At 40.3% G+C, this 17380-nt stretch overlaps 1 pseudogene across 1 annotated transcript; it reads left to right on the top strand.

The window, feature by feature from the left end:
* Positions 1–1798: 1798 nt before the first annotated feature.
* Positions 1799–17053, top strand: LOC146383680 (sodium/glucose cotransporter 1-like; annotated as a pseudogene). Its single transcript, XR_014800783.1, has 15 exons — positions 1799–1988; positions 2752–2823; positions 4475–4579; positions 4769–4828; positions 4921–5025; positions 5151–5223; positions 9406–9486; positions 9579–9787; positions 12562–12697; positions 12815–12922; positions 13006–13156; positions 13232–13400; positions 14215–14430; positions 16236–16341; positions 16451–17053. The product of XR_014800783.1 is annotated as a sodium/glucose cotransporter 1-like (transcript).
* The last annotated feature ends 327 nt before the right edge of the window (positions 17054–17380 follow it).

The raw sequence follows: 17380 nt of genomic DNA, 5'->3' as shown, positions 1-17380 counted from the left end.
TTTCTGTATATTCCTGAAAGTCTGTGGTGTTGTCGTGTGTGGCAGCCTGTGGTGGAAAAGCAGTCTTGCAGTGCCTCTGAGGACCCTTCTGGCCACACCTGTACCTGCTTACGAACTGGTTTGGTGACTTTCACCAGGGGCCTGGGGGAACCCATGGCACACTTAGGTTTCCGCCTGTACCGACCCTTATGCAAAATAGGTGGAATTAAGACACAGTTCCAAAAGCAAACACAACTGATCAGTGCTGAGAGTGGTCCTGTTGCTGAGGTTGGGGGTGATCCTGTAATCTCTTATGAACGACCTCCAACGCTTCCGTGACTGGGATGCAAGTGAAGACAGATGTAACATCTCTCTCTCACTGTACATGTACTGTGTATAAAATTAGAGAAACATAACCTGCACAAACAAAATAATTTGCAGGACAAATGTTTGACATCAATTTTGTTCGATTTGAAGAAGGTAGGGGGGCCAACTTCACTCACATGTGTTTATAAGGTTGGGAAAACCTGCAGTCAGCTGAGACTGAAGAAGTCACTTGGATGAGTGACGAAACGTTTCTCCAACTGAAAATGTCCAGATGAACAGAATCAACCTTTTGGGATTTACTTACCTGGATGATTAAGCACGCATCAAGATGTTATTTTATTAATATTTTTAAAATGATAGCAGCACAAACAAAAATGTTTGCAGCACAAACGTAGCATTGCCAGCTCACATTCTGGCCAGAAACATGGCCGGGCAAACCTGCTGCTGCGGCAGGGTGATGACTGGAAACCTGGAAGGCAGAAACGGGGAGGAACCTCAGGGTGCTGACCTTAATCGCTGGGATGCCAGAAATACAAAACGAAACTGAACTGGAATACAGAAACCTAAACCAAACACACAGAGAAACACATAGCCATGAGGGAGATCGCAACGCAGGACAGAGGGAGACGCAGACATAAATGAGCACGAGGGAAAACAAGCGAACAAACCACGGGAGGGAACACAACTGAACATGAACTAACCAGACAGGTGGAAACACTGTCACAATAATACAGGAAACACTGAGACGTAGACTGACACGAGCTTGACAACAGGACATGGAACAGACATGAAAACTTAAAACAGGGGAGACGAGATGGGAAAAAAGGAGAGAAACACTGGAACAGGTAAGGGAGACAAAACAGAGACACCTCTAAGACTGCAAGGGCAACAGAGAGGTAGAGAAAACACAAGACAGAGAGAGGGACGAGAGAGGTCAAGAGAGCAAGAGAGGGCGAGGGAGGGCGAGGGAGAGCTGATGGGCTGGGGAAACATGGGTAAACATGCCAGACAGGGGAGACATGGAATGAACACAAGGAGGGGGAACATGACAACAGAAAAGGAAAAGAAGACACAAGGACACACATAAACAAAAAACACACAGAAGACAAAGACACAAGGGCAATCTAAATAGACAAGAAACTAAAACATAGAATAAACTCAAGATTACTAAATAAACCTGAAAAAAGACCAACCAACCAGAATACAAAATTGACACCAAAACAAAAGAACTCAAAAACACTGGGTTAAATGACCCAGGATCATGACAGTTACACATTTTAACACATTGTTCAGGTCAACATTGTTGAATGAGCAACGTTCATATGTGCATCCACCTTCAGCCAACTGGAGTATGTGTTAATGTCTTAGACAAACCCACTCTTTGTTTACACTTCTTCTACATCTACACTATCTACACCTCCTGCTTTCATCTCCCTCTCACATGCACACCAAAGGTTATAAAGGTAATCGCTTTCTGTAAACGCTTCAAACAGAGCCGACTCAAACAACACTGCTGTTGTCTGTCTCAGCTAAAATGTCTCAAGATTATTCTTATTTTGGATTCTCTTATATAAACAGAAATGCAGAAAATGATGCAAAAAAACACCACGGCTCTTAATAATGCTGCAGATATCTCTGTTATTGTGGTTTACTTCCTGGTCGTCTTGGCAGTTGGAGTTTGGGTAAGTTTTGCAATCACTTTTAAAACTAATTTCTCTGCAATTCCTCAATAATTTTATAAACTGTTTCCAGCTAAGAAGATTTAGTATAGTTTGTATGTTAATGTGTCCTAATGTGTCTTACAACCCTGATTCTAAAAAAGTCAGGACACTGTGTAAAACGTAAATGAAAGCTAAATGTAATGATTTGAAAATCTCATAAATTCATATTTTATTTCTAGCGGATATTTCAAATTAACCTGAAAAAACATGTACCATTTAAAAAAAAAATCCTAATTATGAATTGGATGGAGGAATTTTATCCCATTTTTGTCTAATAATATAGGATTCTAGCTGCTCAGCACTCCTGGGTGTTCCTCAAATTTTTGCCTAAATGGTTTGAGTTGGTGAAAGGTCTGGATTAAGGCCAGGGCAGATCAGTCTTTTCTACTATGAAGATATCCTGTTGTGATAGATGCAATGAGCATTGTCTTGCTGGATAATACAATGCTGTCACTGAAAAAGATGTCATCTGGATGGGAGCATATGTTGCTCTAGAATCTGCACATACAACACCTTGCAGCATTAAAGGTTCCTTTACAGATGTGCAAGCTGCAATGGCATAGGAAGTAAGACACCCTCATACCGTCGAGTGACTGAGTGCTGTTAACAAGCCATGTGTTTCTTCTCCTCTTTAGTCTGGATGTCTTTGTTTCTTCAATGTAGTCTGTTACAGTTTTGCACATATTTAAGGATTTTCTAAAAACGTGCCTTTGTCCTGTTACAGTCTATGGTCCACACTAACAGATCCACTGTAGGTGGCTTCTTCCTTGCAGGGAGGAGTATGGTATGGTGGCCGGTGAGTATCTTTATATTTAGAATTAGATGCTTTACAGTATTCTTCCTGCATTTAGAGCCATTAACAATTTTTTATTGCTGTGTTCAAATGGAAAACAATGTGATGTAAGCTATCATAAAAGAAACATTTTATGGCACAGTGGTGGTTATCATGGTCATGTCATAGCAAGAGTGTCCCCCAGGTTCAAATCCTAGCTGTGCCATTCTGTGTGAGTTTGCATGTTCTCCCTCTGCCTCCAGGTATCCAGCTTCCACCTGTAGTCTAAAGACATGCATTTAAGGTTGGCTGATCATTCTACATGGACCATGAATGTGAGATAGATGATGTGCCAAAGTAGCTGTTCAGTAGCCAAACAGTTTGTCCTCAGTGCAGGTTGACATTCAGAAAAATCAAATGCCTCAGCTTGGATGGGCTGATGCGGTTTCTCCAATTAGTTAGTGTCTGCTTCTTTAAACTGCAGCCAGATGCTGCTTTGTTTATGGGTGTCAGTCATATTCACCGCTGTATATCATCTCACTGACTGACTGAGGGGTAGTGATGTGTGGAGCGGTCCTGAACTATCAATGCTTCCATTACCAGCGTTTCATGTTGCAGGATCAATTCCCATATGAAAATATCAATAACTAATTTGATTACACTTTTCTAATTTTAAATTTTTTACATTTTTAATTTAAATATGACTTACAGACAAAAGTAAACTCCACAATTAGCGGGACATTTGGCAATACCCTTTGGATAGGAACTACAATCGCCTTCCACCTCTCATTCAAGTGCGTGCTAAGGCTCCACAAGAGTGTGAGTCAGTGAGATACCCAAGGCACAAAACAGACCACAAAACACTCAGTCTTGACTTTGTTCACAGATTATAACTGCATTTATGTTCAGCATATAAATTATGCTGTGTGCAATGTGTGTGGGAAGACAGTTAAATACTGTAGCAATGCAAAAAACCTTGTTAAAAAAAAGTGGGGTGCTGGCTCTCACTCGATGGTTCGATACAAGTGCCCAGTAGAGGTGAAACCTTTGGCCATGAAGACTGTTTTGAAGCCTGAGGAAGAGTGCTGGTATCTTCCATTGTTTGGAGTATACCATCTGCAAAAGCCTGGACAAATAAGGGTTGTTTTTGACGAGGGGGTGTCATTGAATGATGTCCTTTTGGTCCAGACTTGAACAACACCTTGGTTGGTGTGCTACTGCGGTTTCTAAAAGAGCCCATAGCAATAACTGCAGATGTGAAACAGATGTTCTACTGCTTTACTGTAAGGGACGATCACCGAAATTACTTACACTTTCTCTGGTACTGAGACAATGACCTTGCAAAAGATGTGACAGAGTTCTGCATGACAGTGCATATGCTTGGCAATAGTCCCTCGCCAACTGTGGCGATGGATGGGCTACAAAAAGTCTAGTTTTGAACAGAGATTAAGACTAGTAAAGTCGCATAGAAATATGATTTATGAGGTTATATGAGATTAACAAATCATCATCATTACTTCTGAGTAATCAAATGTGTAAATCATTTACAATTTATACAATATACTGAGATGTGGGCTAGCATAAAAAGCATAACCAAGTTGATTCTTGAATGAATTCTTAAGTCTCCTTAATTTACAAATGGACCTACTGACAGATTGAACTGTGCTCTCCACAGATCGGAGCATCGCTGTTTGCCAGCAATATTGGCAGTGTCCATTTCGTAGGAATTGCTGGTACTGGCGCAGCTGCAGGAATAGCCATTGGTGGATTTGAATGGAATGTGAGTAACTGTTCCTGAGCCACTGATCCATTATCACTTTTTATTTAAAAGAATTTCTCGCCTCTGATTCTGTATCAGTTCATGTCAGCTCATAGTTTATTGATTTTTATGAGCGCTCCATCGTGCAGCGGACAGAAGGATGAAAGGAAACAGGGTTCCTGATTATTGCATATTTCTTGTGTGTTTCAGGCTCTTTTTGCGATTGTTATCATGGGATGGCTCTTTGTGCCCATCTACATTAGAGCTGGGGTAAACAAAAGCCCTCATATATATATTTATTTACCCTTTCTAAATAAGCAATGATTAATGAGTAAAATCTCATGTTTTGTGGATGTATTTAGATCATCACCATGCCTGAGTACTTGAAGAAGAGGTTCGGAGGACAGCGCATTCGCATTTATCTCTCTCTTTTCTCCCTTGTCTTGTATGTCTTCACCAAAATTTCAGTAAGTTCCTGAAAGAAAACCAGAGAATATTTCTATTGTGCCTGTTTTGGATGATCCTAAATGAAATCCTACTTTTTTTTCTCCCCATTCAGGCCGATATTTTGTCTGGTGCAATTTTTATCCAGCAGGCACTTGGGTTGAATATCTACCTCGCTGTTATTGCACTTCTGGCGATTACGGCACTGTACACTGTCACAGGTTTGTACACGGGAAAAAAATCATTTCCTATTTTACTGAACTTACAAACAGACATTTTCCTCATAAACTACCCAAGAAGTAATATCTACAGTTATATTATGACCAGTGTTGGTCAAGTTACTTGAAAAAAGTAATCAGTAACTAATTACTGATTACTTCCCCAAAAAAGTAATCCCGTTACTTTACTGATTACTTATTTTCAAAAGTAATTAATTACTTAGTTACTTAGTTACTTTTTAAAAACACGATTTACAACCCGAATAGGTGATAAAGTGATAGATCTTTCAGCCCAATTCTACTTTTTCTGCATAATCCATCATACAAAATGTAATCAAATGGAAAAGTCCCTTTTTAAAACTTGTTTTGTTAGTTTTAATCTTTTAACTTTATGCATCAAGCAAAAATTTAATTATATGCAACATTCTCTGACTTGAATAAATTAGTTTAACATTTAAACCTATTTTCTGCACATTCCAGCACATAAAATATTTTTTTGTGTGTGTTTACACTCACTCTTTCAAATAGATGCAAGTAAAACACAGCAGAAAATAAATAAAGTCACAGACTAGCGGTCCTGTTGCTCTATTTTCACCTGTAAAGCAGGAGTAGGGTAGGCGGAGGTGTGCCCTGGTGCAGGTGAGCCGCAGCGGTCAGTGGAAGAATCCGCGAGTTTCTCTGTAAATTTCCCATTACGTCATAGCGCACTCTGTGCTTGCTTGGAAGTTTAGGGGGTTTTTTCGCTGTAAAAAGAAGTTTTCTTCCCACGCACAACGGACACTAATGTTTTTGTCACTTTTTATGGAATCAAACTCAAAATAAGGTCAGTACTTCCACGCTTTAAACGCTGCACGCTCATACTCTCTCCCGTACTCGATATATGATCCATTGTTGATCTGCACACAGCTGTTGCCACGAACGTCGCACTTGCTTACGTCACTGTCATGAGACATTCTCGCAAAAAAAAAATCACGGTTTTAGTAACGCAGTAACACAGCGTTCCTACGGGAAAGTAACGGTAATCTAATTACCGTTTTTGCAATAGTAATCCCTTACTTTACTCGTTACTTGAAAAAAGTAATCGGATTACAGTAACGCGTTACTGCCCATCTCTGATTATGACTGGGGGTAAAGTCTTCTCAAAGCCGTACGTGGAGATGTAGACACACGCGCACGCACACACACACACACACACACACAATCGCTCTCTTTCTTCAATGTTGGTTTATCTTTGCTGAGTTGCTGTGGTTGATTGCCATGGACTATGATAAGCCTGAATTGGCCTTCTGTTGCTGTTTTGTAACAACACATCCACAATTACAAGTTTTAAAGAATGAGTAGTTACATACGGTGGCCCCTAGAGACAAAGCACGTCCAAACTCCAAAACACTTGCAAACTCCAAAACAGATGCAAACCCCAAAACACATGCAAATTCCAAAACACAACAGAAGTGCTCCAGGACGCTAGGGGCAGTGTTGAGCTCGATTTGCAAAATAAACTGCAAGTTTTTCTGTATGGACGGTCTAGTCTCCGTCGCGCTTCCCAGGTTGCCTAGCAACCATGATACTAACCGCTGGAAACGTGTCATACAACTTTGTTTGACAGAAATGAAGGAGAACATATTTTGTTCATTTGTTTGTTTGTTTCTACAAGAGCTTTGTGTGATTTGATAAGTATCTGAGGCTGAGACCACAGGACAGTAAAACATGATTTTTGGGCTTCATTTCTGTACTGAACAGTCATTTAAGATTAGTTAGTAAATAACAATTAGCTAATGTTGTTCATGAGACTAAAGTCATCTCACTTTGGTAATGTAAATATAATATGGCCAATATTATAGTTATTATATTAATCATTATTAGCTATTACAGCAGTGAACATGAACTGTGTGTCAAATACTGAGCTTCAGTACAGATTCAAGTTGCAGTTATTTATGTCTTATCACCTTAAATCTTCACTCAAAGACAAGTATCTTTGACAGTGCATATATAGGTGTATCATATATAAGAGACAAATGCTGTTCCTTCAGTATGTTGGCATTACTAAATTTGGCTCATTGCTTACATATATTTATAAAAAGAAAATGTACAAGCTGTGATAACTGTTTCTGATAAAATGAAGAGTAGACTGATATATTAAATATTCCTTTATTGGGTGAGAAAATCAGACCATGTCATAACTGCTGTAAGTCATACAGAATAGATATCAGAGCCTTAAACAGGCTGACTTCTGCTAAATGGGTCAAACTGGGCAGAAAGTATCCAAACACATAACATCCTTATAGAATATGATGTAACACTATAGATCAACTTACCTCAGAATATATAAAGCATATAAACAATTACAGCAATATGAGGCAACAAACACAGCAGTACTACTAATCCAAAATACTCAAAGCTTCATAGAACTGAAACAAACATTTATTTTTAGGTCCATTCTGCTGCTGATACATACTTTAGGTTTCTGAATATTAAACTTGTTACTGCCTTTCATAGTGTGTAACTTCAAGGCCCTGAGTACTTTCTCCCACACTGAAAACACTGGGAGGATAAAATTATTTGAACATTACCTAATAAGACTGATTCAGGACAGACAATTAGTGATTCTAAACTTTTCTAGCAGTCCTTCACAAACAGGGAACAGTCTGTCTATTCTCTCCATCTGTCAGCTGCTGCTGGCTCTTCCTCCTCCTCTTCCTCACACACTGCTGAGTTTGTCCTGGTGGATCATCAGGGGTGCAAAGCCTCACAGATGACGTGTAGCAGTGGGTCCCTCAGTCTGTCCTCACTCTGGACACTTGCAGTTGCCACACATGGAAATCAAATGTGTGATAAGCTGCAGGATTCAAACACAAGTGTAACTTATAAATACATGTTCATACTTTTATTACACAATCAGAGAGAAAGAAAAAGAGAGAGAGTGCAGGACAGACAGACAGGTGACAGACTCAGGTGTACACACTGCTACAAAACAGCACAAAAGAAGGAGGATTTAGTGTTTGTGTTATTACGAAACAAGAAGAGTTCCCAGATGGTACAGTGGACACATGTGTGACTGCTGTGATTAAAGCATCTTTCTTTCAGCTTAACGAGTGAACCGTCAGCTCGTTCAAACACACGTTAAAGTCCGTTTGGCTGGACACCACCGAACAGAGGCAGCAACATAACATAGCTAACATTAACAGTGCAGTGAATCCTGCTTGTGCCGTGATATTCAGGACTGCAAACCGAGCAGCATCACTGACTTTCAGCCTGTTGTGATTGTGGATATATGACTGACTTTAATTATCCACAAAATCATCACATTCTCTGTAAGATTAAAGTCAACTATTGAACGGCATATATTTTGAAGTAAAGGCTTTAAAACCAAGTTAGTACAAACATTGCTAATGTCACGTAACTTTCCCAACATGTGGCCAACATGTTTTAATGTTCTTCATTATAAAAACATTTGCGCATACATAAGTGACATAATATTCAGTACTTACTTCTGAAAGTTTATTCTTCGGCGGCTCCGCGTCCGCCGTTTTTTTCGGCAAAATTATCCACACCACCGCTGCGCTATGAAATCTGGGATATGTTGGGCCATGAAGGCTACACCGACCCATCCTTAAAATTCAGGGAAATTAAGGACGCATTTGAGGGCCGCATTTCGAGCAGCCTTTGAATTGGGACAGCCTTCGTCGTGTCGCTGTGACGTAATCGGCCTTAAAATGCGGCCTTTAAGGCTGCAGACCCTAAATTGGGATACAGCCCAAATCCGGTCATTGGTACTTCCTGGCTTGTGTAGTTACTAGGTAACAAAAGCTCAACACTGCCCCTAGCGTCCTGGAGCACTTCCGTTGTGTTTTGGAATTGTGTTTTGGGGTTTGCATGTGTTTTGGAGTTTGCATGTGTTTTGGATTTTGCAAGTGTTTTGGAGTTTGCACGTGTTTTGGATTTTGCAAGTGTTTTGGAGTTTGCACGTGTTTTGGATTTTGCAAGTGTTTTGGAGTTTGCACGTGTTTTGGATTTTGCAAGTGTTTTGGAGTTTGTACGTGCTTTGTCTCTAGGGGCCACCGTAGTTACATAATGACATGATGAGTTTATTGAAGAGGACTTTTTTATGTATATTAGTGCTGATAAAATCTCAAGTGATTAAGTGAAGATTTTCACAGACTGATAAAATCATATATTTTATCCCAGGTGGACTGGCAGCAGTGATCTACACGGACACTTTACAAACCTTTATCATGCTTATTGGATCATTCATTCTGATGGGCTTTGGTAATATGAAAAATTTTACATACAAATTATTTGTTGGAAAGTTACAAAAATAAATAATAATGTTGATCTAACTTGCACATGATTTTCCTCAGCTTTTAATGAAGTGAAGGGATATGAAAACTTTGAGAAACTCTACATGCAAGCTGTCCCCTCAATCACGGGTAACATCAGTGCAAACTGCTATGAGCCCCGGCCAGACTCCTTCCATCTCTTCAGGGATCCACTTACAGCAGACATCCCATGGCCTGGTCTCGTGTTTGGACTCACTATTCAGGCTATCTGGTACTTTTGTACTGATCAGGTGAGTTAAGCAAATAAGCATTGGGCAGCTCAACTGCAGTTTTCAGCAACCAGTCTGTAGTCAAAAACCGAGACAAATTCAACTGATTGCCTCGGTGTGTTCATATATTCATGCTAGACTGAATTTAAATAAGGAGAGAACAATTGGAAGAAATTCAGTTAAGTTATGTAACCTAGAGGTGGTGGAGAAAATGCAGATGGAGTCTTGGATCCAGCTATTAGTAAACAGGGTGAAGCAGAGATGAGGAGGACCTGGGCTGCATGAATAGGAATCATAAAGGCAGAATGACAGACAAGCACTGAGATTTAAAAGTATGCAGAGAGGAGAGTAGCAAGGAGAGGGCAGGGGAAAATGATTGGACTAGAACAAGGATATCAGGACTGAGTCTGATGTGGGAAGTGGATGTAAAGAATAGACCGAATGCCCGGGAAAGCAGGTAGATGAGTGATTATAGATCTTCCTTATTAATCTTACGTGTAAAGTCATTTCAATAACAAAAGATTATTTGAAAGAACTGAACATGATTTACAAAGATACAGAATTCAATTAAGTTATTTGGCAATTAGGCTATTGATCAATGGTCTTTGATCAATGGTCATAACAATTTGCATATTAATGATCAAGAAACTAACCTCACAGCCCATTGTTCATTCAGTGGGCTAGTTTCTGTCATTGTGCCAATGTACTGTGTATAAGGTTGGGCTCTAGTGTGGTGGCAAAATAAAAACCTAGAAACTTGGCTTGATACAAAGTACACTACAAGGAATCCTGCGTGGCAGCCTGAAGAACATAACAGAACATTTCATAAGCAGTGACTGGTGGTGTGGTGCTTGCGGTGCGCACTAGAGTGAGAGAGAGAGAAAAGGTGTTGGTGGGTGCATAGTTTGGGCCAGAGGTTATAGTGACTACTGAAATGGAGTGTTGGAGTGGCTTACTTGGGCAGAAAGATGTTTAGGCTCAGAGGGGGAGGCAGAGGTCCGAGTGGGTGGCAGAGGAATGACCTGAGTTTTCTAGGCTCCTGTGTGGGATGGTGATAGCAGCAGGGCAGGCAGGTAGTGCGGTTGGTGGTACTCCCTGGAGTGTGGCTGAGAATCCTGAGAGGTTTTGTGTCCAGAATCCATAAAGGTGAACCTTAGTGTTGGTGTCGTGGTGTAGCAGGCTGGTAGAGCTAGGAGAGAAGATGACAAGGTAAGCATACAAGGACAGTGAAGCTGGCAATTAATACCCTCCATTAATTGGAAGAGGAAGGGAACCACACAGGTCACACCCAGCTGCTCGCACCCTCAAGCCCTTCCCCTCCTAGTCTTGAACAATCTTGTCTCATTGGTTACCTCCTAATTCCAGAGTAGGCATTTCCTTCTTAAAGTCAGGACATCAACAGTTTCCATACTAGTCTTTTTATCACAATAAATCCACATCAAACAGATTAAAATGGATCCTCCCTCCAGTGTCATTTGATTATTTTAAAAGCAACCTTCCAGGCTAAAACTATTTCCCTTTAAAATGTTAACTTCTCTCACTGGAGTCTCCAATTTCAACTGGCTTCCCTGCTGCAACTGTGTCCTACAGATGTTGAGTGGAAAGCCGGTCTTGCATTTGCTATTAATGTTCATGAATGAATGAACCTAATAGAAAACTACAAGGCCATGATCCCAGTGAACATTTTGATAGGAGGAAATATGCAGTAGGTCTCAAGCCAACTGAAGACCAGCATTCTTACTCAGATGCCATCAGTGAAAGAAACCATAGCATCAAGCGATCACCTCCACTGATACTCTTCCATGTTAGGAGCCCTAGAGTTTTAAAGGTGATCTGAGGACTTAAAATCAGTTGAGAGTGAAATGGATCTCTTTTCACTTGCAGTGTAGATAATGCATCCAGTTATGTTCAGCTTCAACCCATTAAACTACATTCTGATTCAGTCACAGATTTCATCTCATAAGCTGACCAGGTGCAAGTTCCCAGCAGAAACATGCTCACTGTATGATTCAGGGTGAAAGGTCTTGTACCTGGGGAGCAGGTGTGAGCCTTCAGCCTAGAGAGAAAGAAAAGCATTTCTCCTAAACTGAGCCAGTGCGTTGGACCCTGCAATGTGTATGACAGACCGCCAGATGTGGTTTACATGGTGTGGCTGGTAAAAATAAAAAGGGTGGTTGTGCTCCATCGTGACTGTCATGCACTCAGGGCTCCAGCACTAACCCTAGACTCTCAACCCAACTTGAGAGACCACTGAGAAATCTTCTAATCTGACTCAACGACAGTGTCACCTCCCCCAACATCTCAAAAATTTTGACACAGACATGTGGGTTGTTGGGGACAGCTAACTACCTAGGTGAGGGCTGTGTGGAGTGTGGGAGTGTCTAAATCTAATATCCCATCATGCCTCTGAAACACTGTGTTTCATACTGAATTTAAGAAATTTATGTTTACTGTTATGTAGCTGTAATAGTTTGCTCCATGCTGCAGGTCTGTTTAGACTTATACGTGTTCTTTATGATGGAAAAGAGATGTATATGTTATAAGTTATGCACAGTGATAGTAACCTGCTGGAAGCACAGTGTTAATATGCTTTTTAAATGCAGAATAAAAGAGCACAGCCTTTGGAGTTGTAGGGTTTACAGCAGTATTTGAAGATTCAGTGCCTCCTTGTGAGTTTCTCAGCTTGCTGCAATATTGTGCAATTACAATACTTCACATTGAATCTGGCTCTATGAGTAAATGTATTTTGTTGCTTACCACCATTGAATTGTACTACAATTGTTTCCTAATTGTAGGTGATTGTGCAGCGCTGCCTCTCTGCCAAGAGTCTCTCTCACGTGAAAGGAGGTTGTATCCTATGTGGATACCTGAAGATACTGCCCATGTTCCTCATGGTTTTCCCCGGGATGATTAGCAGGATCCTGTACACAGGTGAGTGTGGTGTGTGGTTTTAAGAGTCTGTTGTATGTAAATTATGTAGCAAGCTTACTGGTATATTTAAAGTTGTGATAAACTGAAATACTGTGGATTTTCTTGCCTTTAATCTAGATGTGGTAGCATGTGTGGATCCAGATGAATGTGAAAAACACTGTGGGACCAGGGTGGGCTGCAGCAACATTGCGTATCCGAAACTGGTCGTGGAACTCATGCCTAAAGGTTGGTGACCTTTGTCTTATTAACTTTTAATAATTGCAGATTTCTTTTATATTTCTAATTTTTAATCTGTTACTCTATTTCAGGCTTGCGAGGTCTTATGCTGTCTGTGATGCTGGCCTCTTTGATGAGCTCCCTTACCTCTGTCTTCAACAGTGCCAGTACTCTCTTCACCATGGACATCTACACTAAGATCCGTCGCTCTGCTAGTGAGAAGGAACTTATGATTGCTGGCAGGTAAAACACATTTTTGCCATTGATTGCAATGAGAAAAATGATTGCATTGCATGACTGATTGCATTTTTTGTACAGAGTTTTTATCTTGGCCCTGATTGGTGTGAGCATAGCATGGATTCCTGTGGTGCAGGCAGCCCAAAGTGGTCAACTCTTTGTCTACACTCAATCCATCACCAGTTACCTTGCCCCACCTGTTGCAGCTGTGTTCTTGCTTGCCATTTTTTGCAAACGTGTCAATGAGACTGTGAGTGTTTGCTTGACTTTTTCATGAAATAAGAAAGAAATCTGTTCTTCACTGTGGTTTTGTGCAGTGAAAGAATCCTTCACATACCTCTGGGATTTAGTCAGGAAAATGTTATCAAGAGCAAAGCTTTTGTCATTTGTCGCTTGGGGAAAAACTGTTTTTATGCCGAGTGTTAGGGACAAATGATTAAACCAATCTGTAAGTCTGTAGAGAAAAATAAGCCAAGTAGTTCATAGCTCGGCTCAGTAGATGGACTGGGAATAAAATAGAGCTGTCAGAGTGCTTCTTGGCAAAGGTAGTTATTTCCACCACAACCACTGAAAAAGTTCAATTAATAAGTTGTTTAATCATTCCAGACATCCCAGTAGGTCCTGACCAAAAAATTGTATAACACTTGAGCAAAAGTGGTAAATATTCCTTCATGAACTGTCCAACTACTTTTTGTAGACACAATTTTTATATTATGGATGTGTACATATTAAACAATCCTGTGTTTAATATGTACACATCCAAAATATAAAAAAGCATGTTAGCTAACAAGAGTTACAAATGCCGGTATGTTAATATACTGTAAGAATCATGATTCCAGCTTCCTGTTCAATATGCATCCAAATGTAGCGCTGAGTCAATCTCACTTTTAGCAAGAAGCATTTATCCAAAACTATTTCTTCAAACACAATATTATATATACATATGTTGCTATCTATTACTATTTTACTATATTGTATTTATTTACCATTTTTAAAACCTTTAAACTTTTTAAAAGTATTTCGATATAAAGTAATATTTGTCCTTTTTTTCTTTCTTTCCACAGGGTGCATTTTATGGCCTCATAATTGGGCTGTGTATGGGCTTGAGCAGGATGATTACTGAGTTTATTTATGGGACAGGTAGCTGTGCTATCCCCAGTAACTGTCCCACTATCATATGTGGAGTTCACTACCTTTACTTTGGGCTCATTCTGTTTGTCATCTCCGGCATCGTCATGCTGGCAGTGTCTCTCATGACCAAACCTATTGATGACAAACATGTAAGTTTTTAATTTAAGACACCAAAATACCAATGCACCTATAAATTGTTGTATAGAGCATGAGATTTCATGGTCATTGATCACACATCAATGACATAGAGGTATTATGTCTGTAGCCTAGCGCAGCCTTGAAACTTTCTTCTCTTTGTTGCTCCTGTCATGATGATGAGGAACATACTGCTATTCTATGAAGTCTGACAGACATCCACCATCACATGAACTCCATTATTTATTTGTTTGTTTTTTTGTCTTGGTATCCCAGAGCAGCAACTGCCAGTCGCCTTTGTGAATCTAGGTTCAGATTGGAAACAGATATTTGTGACATACTTGTAAGATAGCCAATGCTCAGTTTATGTGATTGACACTGAAGATATTTACACAGAGGAGCACATTGATAATATTCATCAGCTAACAGTAAAGATTTCGGATGAACCAAACTAGCCAGATGTGGTCAAGTGCTGATCCAGATCTTTGGTGACCTACCAAGCCCTGATGATGCTGCTGTTTGCTTGTCTGTTACAACCATTCAAGCCGTGGCTCAGGAAGACATAGGTAATGAGTTGGTTCTGAGATACTTAGAAGAACTAGGTGCGAGGTAGTGGTGAAGCAGGTTTTTTGAGTGTTATTCAGAGTAAGGTCCAAAAAGCTCAACATAACCCCAACACTCACAACGACACCCAACTAAGAATGGTGGCACATCCCCCCAACACAGTAACTATTGATCATGGCGAACCTACCTACAGTGCACCTTCCAGTGCTGTGGTGGACCTTGATAGTATTGATCTCACTCTACTAAACCCAACTCAGACCTAGAAGCTCTTGGTCAACACAAACCAAATCACGCACCTTTGCTGGCCACACTCCCTTTCCCACTGGTGAGGTAGACTATGAAGCATGACAGACTCAAGTAGATCTCCTTCTTAGTGATTCCCTTTATAATGATGAACAAAAGATGAGTAAATACTTTGAAGTTTGCTCAGTCCAGTTGCAGAAGTTGTTAAGCTTCTTGGTGCGAACTCCCTACCCACTGCTTATATTAATCAGCTTCAATTAATATAAGCAATTTAGTGTTGTAGAGAAGTGTTGTTTGCAGCATTTCTCAGGTCCAATCAGAATAGTGAGGAAAAACTGTCAGCATTCTTGAAAATACCCCATCATTGCAAACAAGGAGGGGCTCAGAGCTAATCCCCGACTTAATCCCACCCCACCTTGCATCCATCTGTTACTTCTACCGCACGCCACACTGTAGTTTCACTGCTCTCTTACATATTAGTCTTACATACTTCTCTGCCACTCATGACTTCTTCACGCGATACAACAGTTCCTCTCTTGATACCCTACCATATATTTTCTCCACATCTACAACACCTCCCGACCTCTCATGATCCTGTCTGACACTCTCTTCACTTCTACAACAGTATACACATACTCTTAGTTTGAATCCATCTCCAGTGCTCTTGGCCTTGCTTCTATTCTATCTGCTCTTTTGCACACAATACATCTACCTTCTTCATTATATCAGCCAGCTCTCTCTCTTTACCAGCCATAGTCCCTACATTTAAAGTTGCCTCTACACTCCTGCTTTTTTCTTCTATCTTGCTGCCTCCTAACACACCTTCCCTCTGTCCTCATTCTCCAGCTTCCACCAGACTGATCTAGTATGGAGATTTAACCTGCTTCAGCCTTGATATTTAAAATCTGCTGAGTCTCCTTGTTAAACTGTGTTTAATCAGTTATTAAGAAGTAAAATAAAATGATAAATTTTCTGATAATATTTTTCACCACATTTTGTGCTGTTTGACTAGTTGTATCGACTGTGCTGGAGCCTGAGGAACTGTACAGAGGAGAGGGTCGATCTTGAGATGGATGATTGGACTGATAACCAAGATTCCAACAGTGTGGACTCAGACGGTAATGAGCTGACATACGCAGCAGAGTAAAATATAGCACAGTAAATATGCATACATACATATAAACAAATACATGCAAACTTTCGTTTGTCTTGTTTCTTCTTTTGCAGATGATGAGCCTGGCTTCTTGAAGAAAGCGGTGATGTGCTTCTGCGGCCTGGAAACCAAAAAAGCCCCCAAGCTGACTAAAGAAGAGGAGGAAGAGCTGAAAAGGAAGCTGACAGACACCTCAGAGGTGCCTCTGTGGAGGAACGTAGTCAATGTCAACGCTGTCATCCTTCTGTGTGTGGCTGTGTTCTGTCATGCCTATTTTGGCTAAGAGAGCTTATTTCAACTGCTCTCTGACTCTCTAATTTATACCTCTCTGACCTGTCTTCCCCATGTGATGTTTTGTGTAATGTATGTATTGTCGAAGGGTAAGATGGCGCCGCCATTGCGTGCAATAGGTCGGCAGCCTTATGAAATTTCCCCTTGTGGGACTAATAAAGGTATATCAATCAATTAATTTATACAAATTTAACAGACTGCTCAGTAGGCCTCAGCCCTAAAACCCTGTTTAAACCTTATATGTTTAGAGCACTGTGCTTTTCTTTATCGCTTCTTGATATTTAAACGTTTAAGTGAACCAGTAGACAGTACTGTAATAATACAGTGGTATGCAAAAGTTTGGGCACCCTTGATAATTTTCATGATTTTCCTTCATAAATCATTGGTTGTTTGGATCAGCAGTTTCATTTAAATATATCATGTAGCAGATGAACACAATGATATTTGAGAAGTGAAATGAAGTTTATAGGATTTACAGAAAGTGTGCAATAGTTACTTAAACTAAACTAGGCAGGTGCATAAATTTGGGCACCCTTGTCGTTTTATTGATTTGAATACATTTAGCACTAATTTTTGGAACATAAAACTTGTTTGGTAAGCTCATTGACCCTTGACCTACATACACAGGCGAATCCAGTCATGAGAAAGGATATTTAAGGTGGCCAATTGCAAGTTTTTCTCCTCTTTGCATCTTCTCTCAAGAGTGGCTACAT

The sequence above is a fragment of the Perissodus microlepis genome, chromosome 7 (assembly GCF_051167445.1).
Source record: "Perissodus microlepis isolate ML-2025 ecotype Zambia chromosome 7, ASM5116744v1, whole genome shotgun sequence".
Classification (NCBI taxonomy): Eukaryota; Metazoa; Chordata; class Actinopteri; order Cichliformes; family Cichlidae; genus Perissodus; species Perissodus microlepis.
This window is presented reverse-complemented; position numbering and strand designations above follow the sequence as displayed.